This window comes from Poecilia reticulata, chromosome 6 (assembly GCF_904066995.2).
Source record: "Poecilia reticulata chromosome 6, P_reticulata-male-v2, whole genome shotgun sequence".
Classification (NCBI taxonomy): domain Eukaryota; kingdom Metazoa; phylum Chordata; class Actinopteri; order Cyprinodontiformes; family Poeciliidae; genus Poecilia; species Poecilia reticulata.
Window position 1 is genome coordinate 31,239,930 of NC_088835.1, and position 14,298 is coordinate 31,254,227.

General features: G+C 43.3%; 1 long non-coding RNA gene across 1 annotated transcript; it reads left to right on the top strand.

Moving 5' to 3' along the window:
• Positions 1-2,781: 2,781 nt before the first annotated feature.
• Positions 2,782-14,074, top strand: LOC145552047 (uncharacterized). The gene is made up of 3 exons (XR_014087989.1): positions 2,782-3,029; positions 13,308-13,403; positions 13,809-14,074. It is a non-coding gene; the product is annotated as an uncharacterized LOC145552047 (long non-coding RNA).
• Positions 14,075-14,298: the final 224 nt, after the last annotated feature.

A 14,298-nucleotide genomic window follows, 5' to 3' on the forward strand; every position in this document is an offset into this window, starting at 1 on the left:
TAAACCTCATTCACCAAGATTAACCAACAAAGACTGGCTGCTGCATCAAGCAACAATTCTCTGTAATGTAAATCCATATTGGTTGCCAGATCCTGGACCGTATAGTGATGTCCAACGACCTGCAAGGTGATAAAAACGTCCTCCTGTAATTACATGTTCACCGCAATTTCCTGGAATTCTCCAGAGATCGTAAATCAGCACCAAACCGCTCACCTAAAACATTTGTGTTGGTACAACATCAGGAGCAAATGACCCTTCAAATCAACATCTGTGCACCATACTGGGGAGACCTTCCTGCTAACGCCAGGGGCTGGACGCCACATGGGAAAGGTGATGGTGATTCAGGGCTGACTTAACAAACCGGGACAGGTGAGATGGAAAAGCAGGAGAAAATGTTTCTGTGCCACTGTGGGAGCAGGCGGCATGGTGTCGTTACAGATGTTTGGTTTTCTCTGCTGTTTTTCTGGTTGGATGCAGAAGTTAATGTGGTAACGATTTGCTCGCTCTCTGTTAAAATCACCAACATCAGCTCTGTTTATGTTTGGAATAATGACACTGGGCTGCAGGCGGGACGATTTATTAAACTACATGGAAGCTGAAGCAATGAAATAAAAATGTAGTCTTTTCCATTACAGAGATTCTGTTTAAAAAAAAACACAACATGCGAGCCACTGAAAAAATTCAAGATGGTGGCCATTTTTCAAGATAGCCAACAGGGGAAATGTAAGTTTTCACTACATTTGTGAACAGTTTGAACTCTGGAGGTTTGTGGTTTCATTGGGTCTCAATGAGACCCAATAAAATCATATTTACAGATAATTTTTCAAGATGGCCGTGATGTCATGGAAAATGCATTTTTGCACTAAAATCAGCAATAAGAAGAATGTTCTTGGTGTCACATATTGAGCCGTAAAAATCATATTTTCTTGATCTAGTTTTTCCTTTTTCTGATGGATAATTTTCAAAATGCCACAGTGGTTGTAGTGCTGAATGTAAGTTTGTGCTGAAATCGGCTGCAGTGATTAGCAACAGCTAACTAAAAAGCTAGGTTCACTGCTAAGCAAAAATCTACTACTAAAGATAAACTGCAACACGTGAATATAAAAAATTAGCAGAAGCCAAAACTAAACCACTAGACATCTGAAAAAAGTCACATCTTCATCTGGTGATGATCAGTTTAAGACTCACACAGAGCAAAGTCCTCAGCTTTCGATCTGCTGCATTTTTATTACCGTATTTTCCGCACTATAAGGCGCACCTTCAATGAATGGCTTATTTTAAAACTTTTTTCATATATATTCTATAAGGCGCACAGAATAGACACTTCAGTTTGGGATGCCAATTTGTTCTGTACTCTATTATTACACAGATGTGTGCTTTATATACTAGTCTGCCCCAGTCGTTGTTTCTTTCACGGTGTTGGTGTTGTGATATTGAGCCCAACTGCATTCTGGGTAATACAGACCAACCGATGCGCTGCCGCCGCAGTCTCTGTCTCTCTCCGCCCCCTCCCCCGCCTCAACGTTCTGACACCTATCCCAGCATGCACCGCGCGCTTCTTCTTCTACGGGGAAAATAAAGTCGGCGGCTGCTTACCGTAGCTGCTAGACCTGTTGTGGCTCCATATTGGTCCATATATAAGACGCGCCGGATTATAAGACGCACTGTCGGTTTTTGAGGAAATGTAAGGTTTTTAGAAAATACGGTACTTCAAAGTTGTCTGAGTCAGATGACCACAGCTGAAAACATATGACATAAAATTCATCCAAGTCATAAAAAATCGCAACATTTTAGGACAATAATTGGTCTCAAAAACGGCAGCCATCTTGAAAAATGTTCATCGTCCTGAAATTCAAGTGGCTGATGGGAAATATGAAAGCAAACCTCAGGGTGAATTATAAATATGCTTATATGGAGTCATGTCTTCTTAGGAAAATGACAGAAATCTTGTAAGAAGCATCAATACTACAACAGGAATCATAATGTTCTGTGTGGTCTTCATGCATATCGATGTTCACCAGTTTAAAGTGTTCTGGCTTCAGTCCAGGGTGAGTCTGAAATTAGGTCTGACTCAGATTACAGCATCTAGATTGCAGGTCAGCGGATGCATTAATCAAACATATTAGTTTCCAGTTGTTGCTCTCCTCAAACGTCTGGACTCTCCTACCTGACATCATGAAGAATCTGACGCCATCTGCGTTTTATCATAAACATCCTCTCCCTGGAGAATCCTCTCACTTACTTTTCTCTTTTTTTTAAGTAATCCCAAAGGTCAGGTTTGATGGAGGGGGGCAGGAATGCATGAAAAGGTTCTGCTATACTGCTCAGCTTTAACAGATGTTCTCAGAAGAACAGCCTTTTGGAAATAAAAGCAGCTTATCACATAAAAAGCTGCCAGTGGGGAGGAAGCCCCATTTGTTAGGAACATGTAACAGGGGAGCTGATTTTCATTGCAGGGAACTGGAAATTCATCATGGTCTGACATGCTGTAGCATAACCTATAAATGACGGACCTCCTGTTTTCATCACAGTGGGAGTTTTTCTCCTGGTTGTCAGGAAGAAGAGAGCATATCAGAGGGTTCACTGCATGTTTTAGCATCTCTGCAGCTCATTCAGAAAACTGCAAAAAACCCTTCAGATAAGTCATCCACTGTCAGAAGTCCAAATAAACAAAGGCCAAAAACACGCCTCCCTGTGGTTGCTTTCAAAGAAATACAAAAATACTCCAAAGAAAACAGTTTGAGATTTTTTTTTTAAAGAATGGAGTCATTATTTAAACAAATGCAGTCTGATCCTTAAACATGTTTCAAAGAAGCCTTTTGCTCCTGCCAACATGTTTCATGGGGGAGTTGGACCTAAACACAGACAGGAAAATGGATTCTCATCATGCAAAAGAAGATTTATTCAAAACTGAGGAGGAAAGAACGACGGGAAAACTGATAACGGAAGGATCTGAGTGGGAGTGAAGGAAACTGACTGACGTCTGTCTGCTGGGAGGTGATTACAGACATAGTAACCATGGAAACCAGGTGAGCACGGCCAGCAGATTAATTAAGACCAGAGGAAACACACACACACACGCACACGCACAGAGATCCACCCGGGATGAAGCACTGAGTCAAAAACTGATGAGTAGCAGTCAGTGGTGGCCAGCGCTAGCTAGCTGTAGCGCTAGCTATACAGCTAGCTGGCTGTAGCGCTAGCTGGCTGTAGCGGAGCTGGCTGTAGCGCTAGCTATACAGCTAGCTGGCTGTAGCGCTAGCTAGCTGTAGCGCTAGCTATACAGCTAGCTGGCTGTAGCACTAGCTAGCTGTGCTAACCCTGAAGAATTAAACATTATGTCCATCTAATGAAATATTTAGAAAGGACGTCATCAGATCAACAAAAATTATATAGTTATGGGAAAATTCTGGTATTTTAAAGGCTGAAATGGAACATTAATACAAACAAATAACAATTACAAAGTAAGACATAATGGTAGAAAAAAACACAAATCATTTTTTTTCAATATAAAAATGTTATATAAAAATAACTATATTTGTTAGATCGCGGTAAAGTGCTTCCAGTGACAACAAAGCTTGTGTATGAACAAGATGTCTCACCTTGACTGAAATTGGGGGCATGAATCTCTCTGGTGCATTTTGGTTGAAATATATTTGTTCATCATTCAGTGAAGATACTTGTGAGGTGAAGTTGCAAGAACTTTTACTCAAGTAAAAATATTTCATAATAATATCCTTTAATAAAAGTACAACGTACAGCGTATTAAAATATTCTTAAGGATAAATCTTTTCCAAAAGGTTACTCAGCTAAATGCATCTAGTTTCTATCCCCTCTGGTTCTACATGTCGATCATTAGGTCACAAATCTGAATTTTGTGTGAGGTTTCTGTCCCAGGCAGGTTGGACACTTATCAATATTTTAAGATAACTTGTGTTGCAATGGAAAACAAATAAGAAACAATGATACAATTAAGCTAAAGAGTAAAAAGTGAAATGGTTCCTGCAGAAGTGGAGCTTTGTGTCCTGACACCGCCTGCTGGGAATCATGTCCTGCCCACTCACTAAGCTTCGCTCAGTGTTCAAATAAAGAGCGGGCTTCACACTTGTCATTCCTTTGCTAATTCAAGATCGGCCTTATAGTCCTAATTACTCTCTCATTCATCCCATTCACGCAGTCTTCCTCATGGCCACTTTCACAGCGGAGGAGCGCCAGGAGAGCGTCCTCATTATCGCAGGAACGCCACTTTGGGAAAACTCCTTCCAACACAAGTTCAGTAGCTGCTTTTCTTGGAGAGATACAATCAGCCTTGGAGAGTCGGGGGAGGCGCTGAAGCCGAGTTATGCGACTGAGTGTGGGAAGAAAAGTGTAATAACTTTCACCTGAATGACTCCACTCTCCCAAACGCCCTGGGTTTGTCATTCACCGTCGTCAGACCCCCCTTGTGTTCAGTGAAAGGGGCCTGCAGGGATCGCGCGCTAATGAGGCAGCAGGCATTTCTTTGGCTCGGTACAAACCAGTGTGTGTGGAGCTTTTCTCTTCTCTACAAGCTACAGCCGCTACCAGCTGCTATTTTCTAGAGTGAATGGGATTCACAATTAATGATGCAATTATGCTAATAGGTTGCCAGGCTACTTGCTGGCCTCTCCTGCTAAGTATCAACCTTGTTTCAGAGAGGCTGAGTAAAACAATTGTTGCAGATGAGAGCATGAACTTCCTGAGTGAAAAGTTTCCTGAGAAATCCAATAACGACGCATGAGAAATATTAAAACCGATCAGTTTTATTGCTGATCTCGTCCAGTTACTGGATGAACGATGGTTGGATTTTCTTTTTAACAAACTGGTCAGACTGGAAATGTAATTCACATAAATATATTTCAACCTTAAACAAAATGCCACAGTCAGTTTTTTTAGTTCATTTTTCTAAACTGGATAAGATTAACCTTTATAATAAACCTCGATTTGTGACAGTTCCACTTCAGTGTATTTTTTATTTAAACGTCTTTGAGTTGATTACAATCTGACAATAAAATAAATAAAGTACTTTTTCGCTGCTTTCTGCACAAACTCAGCATGCTGATTTATAATAACATTTGCATGCTGTAGAGTTGTTTCCATTTCTATCCAGCAAGTCAAGTTAATCTCGAGATCCTGGGAATGACGTGTATAATGTGGATTTTTAGTGCTTTATGTGGTTTATTATGGAGCAGAGTGGCAGCTCAACCACTGGTGTCTTACTGGTGTCTTTCAGATAAATGATTAGAGTTTCTGGTGTTTTGGTGAAAATGGGAGAAAGACTCTGGTCTGGTATCTGTAGCTTAGTTATGCTTTATTTTCATGTATTTATAGTAATAATCCTGTGATCTGGTGCAACTGGCAGCTTTTAAACAAAACATTTTGACTGGCGATTTTGCTTCATTACTTCTGGTTTTCCTCCAAAAGATACAGTGCAGCTGTTATTTTAATCTGTAAGGTGTAAAAGTCATTTTTTTTTTTGTTTTCTGCAAGAAAAACCTGGTCCAGGCGCTTTGCACAAAACTCCTGCAAAGCATCATGGGATGCAATCTGGCTAAAGGCTAAAGATAAAATGTTTGAACTCTTGTTTTTGTGTCAGAAATATGTAATTTTAGTTACATTTTCAACGCAGGAAAGAAATGACTTCATTGCTACAGCAAAAACAAACAAACAAATTGTTTTGTCTGCAGTCGATGCTCTGCAGCTGGGAATTAGCTTCTTCTGTAAAGTGGCTCATCAAATGGTGACGTTTGTGTTTGAGCTGCACGTCGTCCCTTTTTATATGAAGTTCATTATTATTATAGCTACTGAGTTAGAATCGCTGATTGCTGTTTTCATCAGTTGCTTGATGAAAAATAACAATAGATCTAAACCAATCTATTGTGTTAAAGTCAAGCTAAGAGGAGTTAGCCAATCAGTGAAGTTATTCAAACCTAAAATAGCATCTCAGTGCTAAACAGCAGCAAATATTTACTCAGTGATTTAGCATTTTAATTGAAAATGTTGCTTATTTTGTCCATTATATGATTTTAAATTGATTGCTATTGAAAGTTTAATCAAGTCGCACCACTAATACGTTTCTAACAGGGTCACTAAACGGCTCCTCTGGTCAGTTATGGGCTGAACAGAGTTTATAGGAGTTTAATAAACAGTGAAACTTCCAGGAGAATAATTCTCCCAGAGTTAACGGCAGCCAGCCGTCTCCTCTGTGATTTATGAACGCCTACATGAAAACGCTCTGGGGCGGCTTTGTTTTGATTACCCTGAAAAATAACAGTTATAGGACCAGAGAGCGCCTGCATAATTAAATCACGCCCCATGCCGACATCTCTCTTCTTCTGCAAACAGGTTTTGCGATCATCAAGACGTTTGTGTGATTGTTTTGTTCCTCTGACTTTTGTCTCGTATGACCAAATAAAGGATAATTTCATAAACAATTCACCAAGGACTTCTTTCTGTGTGTCATTTGCAGATAAAATAAAATGCCAGCTTATCTACACAGACAGAAGCAGGAAATCTGTGCCAGTATCTGGGTTTTATCTGGAACCATTTCATTCCAATGACAAACGTAGTTACTTCTTTCCCTCTTTTGCAAGCTTCCCGTCTGCTTCCCCGACAATAACCGTCACGTTACACAACGTCTAAAACCACAGTACACAAGCCGAACAATGGCCTCCCACCACCAGACAATCGTGCAGAAGGAGAAATGAATACTAAGTATCGCTGGACAATCCTGTCTGTGTTTGTGAGGACTTGTTGAGGGACGTCTGCCAAAGGGTTCCCAGGAGACTTTCCTCCGGGGAACAATGGCGTTTCTGGCCGGCTGTTTGTTCTTGTCAATCATGTGTCAGATGACAACAGAGAGCAGCCAGCCGGCAGCTTGAGTTAACTCCAGATTATGATGAAGGGAGAAACTGCTGGGGGAAAGATGCTCCTTGCATGTGGACGCTGTTAAAAGTCCGTCTTTTCGTTTAACACTACATTACCCATGATGCACCTGTTCGTTTTTTGTAGTTCGAATTTCACGTAGATGAGCGAGTTATTTTCTGTGCTTCTGTGGCATAAAAACCCGTCCACGGATAGCATCCACCATCAATCCTTCTTTAACCCCGTGTGTATGAGACCTGTGTGCGTTTTTATTATGCAAGTAAACATGTTTCTGCCCGATATTTGGGTTTATGTCCGTTATTAGCTCCCGAGGTGAAATTAGCCTCGTGTTTCTCTGGCTACCAATAATGCGAGCTATTACTTGTAATAACTTAAGTCGTTTGCCAGTTATATATCACCATTGTAGTAGCGTATGAGGAAATTTGCTGTTAATTCATATTTTCTGACGGTTTTTGTCATTTGCGTGTTTATTGCATTTGACCGATAATCCATGTGTGGTGTTATGGTGCCCTCTATTGGAGTTCTGCGTTACTACAGGCCATTTTCATCCTGCATGTAGCCGCTTCGCCCGCATGGATATTAATATGCACCTTTATTGTTTCTTCTGTTTCAGATAACCACACACACACATACATATACATACAAAACCGAATCCAACCACATCGTTCCCATCTCCACGTCATCATCTGCACCATCATCTCCCATTTTCCTGCTATTGTTCCACCAATAAACCTGCTAAGATGAGAAATCTGAAATTAGCGCAAGTTTTCTACAGACGCCATTTTGTAACGTCTGATGGCCATTAAAATATTACCAAACATTTAGTTTCCTTCCTGAAATGGCAAACATGCCAATTATTCTGCATAAAAACTCTCGTTGAGCAAAAGTTGATAATTGTGTTTGTATTTCTCTTTAGATGTTGATTTTTTAAAACCAGCTTTAATTTTCTGTTTTTGTTACTTTATATCTCAGTTCCTTCAACCAAACCCAGATGCACTTTATTTCGTCTCTCTGTCAGTAAATTCAGATTAATTATCGGATTCTATCTGAACCTGGACCCATAAGAAAACTGCCTGCAAATTTAGTCCTGATTAGTTTTTATATCTGTCAATAAAAGTCGCCATAATCTGAATTTTCAGTCCCTGTCACTAAATCTCCTGTTAGTGAAAGTTACAGACGCCGACGTCACTAAAACGTCTCTGACTTTTGAACAATAAAACATGAACAAAATGAAAAATATTAAAATCAAAGGCATTAAAATGCACAACTTTATCAACGATGACGCCGTTTGATTGGCTGCAGTCAAAGTTATGCAGGATGTCATCGTCATGGCTGTCGCTGCGCTCCGATTACGGCAGTAAAGATGGCCGCCGCTGCGCTCCGATTACGGCAGTAAAGATGTCCGTCGCTGCGCTCCGATTACGGCAGTAAAGATGGCCGCCGCTGCGCTCCGATTACGGCAGTAAAGATGGCCGCCGCTGCGCTCCGATTACGGCAGTAAAGATGGCTGTCGCTGCGCTCCGATTACGGCAGTAAAGATGGCCGCCGCAGCTCTGTGTACGGCAGTAAAGATGGCCGCCGCAGCGCTCCGATTACGGCAGTAAAGATGGCCGCCACAGCGCTCCGATTACGGCAGTAAAGATGGCCGCCGCAGCGCTCCGATTACGGCAGTAAAGATGGCCGCCGCAGCTCTGTGTACGGCAGTAAAGATGGCCGCCGCAGCGCTCCGATTACGGCAGTAAAGATGGCCGCCGCTGCGCTCCGATTACTGCAGTAAAGATGGCCGCCGTCTCTGGATGGATTCTAAAGTTGCTGAGCTGCAAACGAAACACCAACGACCTTTGAGCTGCAGCTTCTGATCCGGTTCTGACCCGGTTCTGCTTGGATGTCGGTTGGGATGTGATGCGTTCACAGATACTTTCATCACTTCGTTATTGTCATTTTCAGCCATAGTTTAGATCATGTCTCATGTTGATGACATAAAAGTCGGATAAAATGTGACATCAGCGTTTCAGATTCTGTGACATGATTCAGTTCCACATATGGAACTGATCAGATTATTTCGGGTATGATAAGATCAGAACCGGGCCGCTGGATATGGGTCTCAGTCGCCTGCTGACTCAGCAGGTCTGGACGATCAGTTACGATGATTCTTTAGCCTAAATTTGACCTTTTTTCCGGTTGTCCATGCTGCTAGTTGACCTGCAATCAGACTTCTGAGTGAACGAAAGCGACCCGAGGAGAAGAAGAAGGTCTGGAGGTGGAGGTTCGCCTCCCAGAGGTGGAGGTTCGCCTCCCAGAGGTGGAGGTTCGCCTCCCAGAGGTGGAGGTTCGCCTCCCAGAGGTGGAGGTTCGCCTCCCAGAGGTGGAGGTTCGCCTCCCAGAGGTGGAGGTTCGCCTCCCAGAGGTGGAGGTTCGCCTCCCAGAGGTGGAGGTTCGCCTCCCAGAGGTGGAGGTTCGCCTCCCAGAGGTGGAGGTTCGCCTCCCAGAGGTGGAGGTTCGCCTCCCAGAGGTGGAGGTTCGCCTCCCAGAGGTGGAGGTTCGCCTCCCAGAGGTGGAGGTTCGCCTCCCAGAGGTGGAGGTTCGCCTCCCAGAGGTGGAGGTTCGCCTCCCAGAGGTGGAGGTTCGCCTCCCAGAGGTGGAGGTTCGCCTCCCAGAGGTGGAGGTTCGCCTCCCAGAGGTGGAGGTTCGCCTCCCAGAGGTGGAGGTTCGCCTCCCAGAGGTGGAGGTTCGCCTCCCAGAGGTGGAGGTTCGCCTCCCAGAGGTGGAGGTTCGCCTCCCAGAGGTGGAGGTTCGCCTCCCAGAGGTGGAGGTTCGCCTCCCAGAGGTGGAGGTTCGCCTCCCAGAGGTGGAGGTTCGCCTCCCAGAGGTGGAGGTTCGCCTCCCAGAGGTGGAGGTTCGCCTCCCAGAGGTGGAGGTTCGCCTCCCAGAGGCGGAGGTTCGCCTCCCAGAGGCGGAGGTTCGCCTCCCAGAGGCGGAGGTTCGCCTCCCAGAGGCGGAGGTTCGCCTCCCAGAGGCGGAGGTTCGCCTCCCAGAGGTGGAGGTTCGCCTCCCAGAGGTGGAGGTTCGCCTCCCAGAGGTGGAGGTTCGCCTCCCAGAGGTGGAGGTTCGCCTCCCAGCAGGATTAACTTCCCTAAACATAAAACCAGACATTATGGTTCGAGTGATAGAAATGGCCTCAGAGTCAGAGACTAAACCTCTAGTCTGAGGATCGGATGGTCTGAATTCCCAGTGACCAGCTGAGTGTTCCTGTAAACAGAAGCTGTTCTCATGCATGGATTCATTCATCCACCAAAATCCCATTTTCTCCTTTTATTATTCCCTCTGCGTTCCAGGAGCAGCACAACGACGCGTCTGGATACAAATTTCACTTCCTGGAGGAAGGAAGCCTCCACTTTACTACCAACTCCAGAGCTTGTTACATATTTCTACAGAAACGTTGACGCTATGAATACAGTCTGGCCTCCAGACTGACCCCACGCTCCGATTTCTAATTATTTTGATTTTCTTTTTCGTGTCACAATTAAAGTTTAATAGGAAAAGAGAAGCTGTGTGAAAAATGTGTTGAAGTTTCTATCGGTAAGCAGACGATCGATTACGTTGAGGCGCTTGCTTTAAAGCTTTCCCTCATTCTGAGCATGTATGTGGCGACAGTGGAGAGGAAAGATTCCCCTTTAACAAGAAGAAACCTCCAGCAGAACCAGAACCTGTTCGGGTTGGGCAGTATGAGCATCACACATCCTTAGCATTTTACCTAAAATCTGTTTTTTTTTTTATTTTATTCAGTTTTAGCACAGTGGAGCAGTTGGTAGCACTGTTGCCTTGCAGCAAGAAGGTTCTGGGTTCAATTCCCAGCCCGGAGTCTTTCTGCATGCAGTCTGTCTGTTCTCCCTGTGCATGGTGGATCAATTCATGCCTTTCTTATTCCAGATCACGCATCCATAACTATAAGTTTCCTCAAAAACGTGTTAAACCTGCTATTAGTGAAAGTTAAGGACAAATCCAGAAGAATCCAGAAAGATCTGAAGTTCCCAGCTCAAAGCCACTGCTTTGGGAAGCTTTTTCCTTCTCATCTCTACAATTTAAAAGTCAGAAAATGCTGTTAACAGAGCTGCTTTGTGGCAGTGAAGTCAGGTAAGTCAAGCTAACCCTGATGAAGAGCTCAGTGTGGACCGTCTTCCTGTGTCCAGTGGACATGAGTCTCTTGTCTGTCATCTCAAACTGCGACATCTTCGTCCCCTGAAGCCAAACGTCAACCTGTGAGGCGGACTCCGTCTCATCAATCTGCTTAACTGAATAAACATGGAGTGGACCCGTTGAGATGAGAAAGGGCAGAAGAGAACCGCCGGTGTGATTTAATGACCGGCGTGATTTATAACCCGGAATAAAACCCCGACCTCGGCACATTTCCTCACAACACAGAACTACAGATCCAAATGCAGATTTCTCATATCTGTAACAACGTTCAACGAGTTTGACAAAAAAAATACCGTCGTTAATTTAAGTTTACTTTTACATTTCAAAATAATGCAACAAAATCTAAAGTTTTCTTAGGTTTCTTATTAGAAAACTTAGGAATGTCAAGACATAACAGTTGTGCTTCAAGAAAAGGGGAATTAATTCATATTTGGTCCAGAAAACAGAGACACGGTGAAGCATGCAGGTTAGTGTAAGTAATATTTTAGCTAGCAGGTTAGCATAAGTAATATTTTAGCTAGTGGGTTAGTGTACGTAATATTTTAGCTAGCGGGTTAGCATAAGTAATATTTTAGCTAGCGGGTTAGCATAAGTAATATTTTAGCTAGCGGGTTAGCATAAGTAATATTTTAGCTAGCGGGGGAGCATAAGTAATATTTTAGCTAGCGGGTTAGCGTAAGTAATATTTTAGCTAGCAGGTTAGCATAAGTAATATTTTAGCTAGTTGGTTAGTGTAAGTAATATTTTAGCTAGCAGGTTAGCATAAGTAATATTTTAGCTAGTTGGTTTGTGTAAGTAATATTTTAGCTAGCAGGTTAGCATAAGTAATATTTTAGCTAGTGGGTTAGTGTAAGTAATATTTTAGCTAGCGGGTTAGCATAAGTAATATTTTAGCTAGTGGGTTAGCGTACGTAATATTTTAGCTAGCGGGTTAGCATAAGTAATATTTTAGCTAGCGGGTTAGCATAAGTAATATTTTAGCTAGCAGGGGAGCATAAGTAATATTTTAGCTAGCGGGTTAGCGTAAGTAATATTTTAGCTAGCGGGGGAGCATAAGTAATATTTTAGCTAGCGGGTTAGCATAAGTAATATTTTAGCTAGCGGGTTAGCATAAGTAATATTTTAGCTAGCGGGTTAGCATAAGTAATATTTTAGCTAGCGGTGCTGACTGCTGGTCCTAAGCACCTGTCAGCTCTAAAAGCATGAGATAAAAAAATGATCAAATCCTTTAACTATTGGCTGATTAAAGCCCGACTGAAACATTTCCATTGTCTGAAGGATGTTGAAGTAACAAAGCAAAGTAAAACGCTGTTGGTTGCTACGTCAGGCCTTTTGGGGCTTTCTCTGTTAAATGCAGCGCTCCTTTGACAAATTAAAGTCTAACCTCAGTGGAATATGCTCTTTCCAAAGGCTCATTATTGTGCAATTATAGGCTGTTTCAGTGCCCCACTGTGAATATTCTGTTTTATTAAGACCTCAGGACAAGATTCATGAATAAGAAACATTAAACTCTACCTGCAGCCGGGCGCTCTTTGATGATTGATTTTATGTGCATTACAAAGAGAAGGGGAACACTGCAGTCATTAGTACAAACCATAACTTTTTACATATGAGAACCAAACCAGCACACCTGCTTTTAGGAGCCGGACCTGCGTCGTCCTGCTTGGCGCATTTCAAAGGAGGAACACTAATGGCATTCCCAGAAGCAGCCTGATCCGACGGCATGTTAACGCTCCTGAACACGGCCGTGTCCCAGGCTTAGGGGGAAATGTATTTAACGGCGGGGGCCGCCTGACACAGATGTTAACAGAATCCCCGTCTGCCTGGAGGTGGCGAGCTCCACTCTCCCTCCTGGTTAGTCATGCCAGCTATGTGCAGAGTCACACTGCGCCGTCGGCTGCAGGTCATCCATAATGAGCGAGTGTTAAATCTTAGCACCGGCGTGCCGACACACACCGACATGAGGCTTCTCTTCGTCGCCCTCTCGCTGCCATCAATCATCAGAAAACGGCAGGTTGTTGATTAATGAGCTTTATGACACATCCGAGCCTCCGGCTGCCATCCCACCAGGAGTCTGAGTAAAAATTAGATCCTCACACACCAGCGACGCTCTGCGAAGCGACTTCCTGGAGTATTATTAGACTGTGCAAGTTGTTTTAATATCTGCGAATTTCCCTTTAATTAATTTACTGTTTCCTTCCTTCCAGCCTCGAGACATGAGGGAAAACACGACAACAGAACGGGCTCCTCCTCTGAAAGGATCCAAATCTTCTTCTAGATCAGGGGTCCCCAAACTTCTTCCTGTGAGGGCCACATAACTTTTCCCTTCTCTGTTGGGGGGCCGGAGTCAGTTTGTAACAGAAAAAGTGTTACACGTTTATCCATTGCAATTGAATATCCATATATTCCATTGAGGGAAAGTAACTTTAACATATAAATTCCTCATATGTTAACATAAAGGCTCGTTTTGAAGTATAAGCTGCGACCTGGAATGCGGCGTTCATAACGAACACGTGTGTTCATCTGCTCTACCGCTAGCAAACAACCGTACTGATTAAATAACATAAAAGTCCAACAGATGGCAGCAAAACAAAACACCCACAGTGTACAGGACACACTTCCTGCTAAAGAGCCCCCTGGTGGTTGAAGAAAAATCCACAAAATACAACATATGAAAAAAAATCTGAATGCTCTCTGGTATTGTTCAGGGGGCCGGACCAAATGTGGAGGCGGGCCGGATCCGGCCCGCGGGCCGTAGCTTGGGGACCACTGCTCTAGAGGAACTTCAGTCCCAACGGAGATTCGTAGACCCGGGATGCAGCAGCAGTTTTATTTGATGAAGCTGGTCGTCCTGAAAAAAGACGCCAAACAGCTGCAGCTTTAAAAATCTAGCAGGATAAAACTGTGAGTTAAAACACACCCGGCATGTGTTAACAGTTAGGAAGAAGATCTCAATAAAGATGAATGAAACAGACGTCCAAAATTGAAACAGATTTACCAAAAACCACCACGGTTGTTATGTCTCCATCATTAAGCCGCTTTCTTTCAGGAGGGAAGTCATAATGTTCACATTGGGCCAGTTTTACAGGAGCTTCTTTGATGTCTCATCAAACATCTCAAAGCCAGACTCACTCCAATCAATCAATCAATCAATCAATCAATCAATCAATCAATCAATCAATCAAATGTTATTTGTAT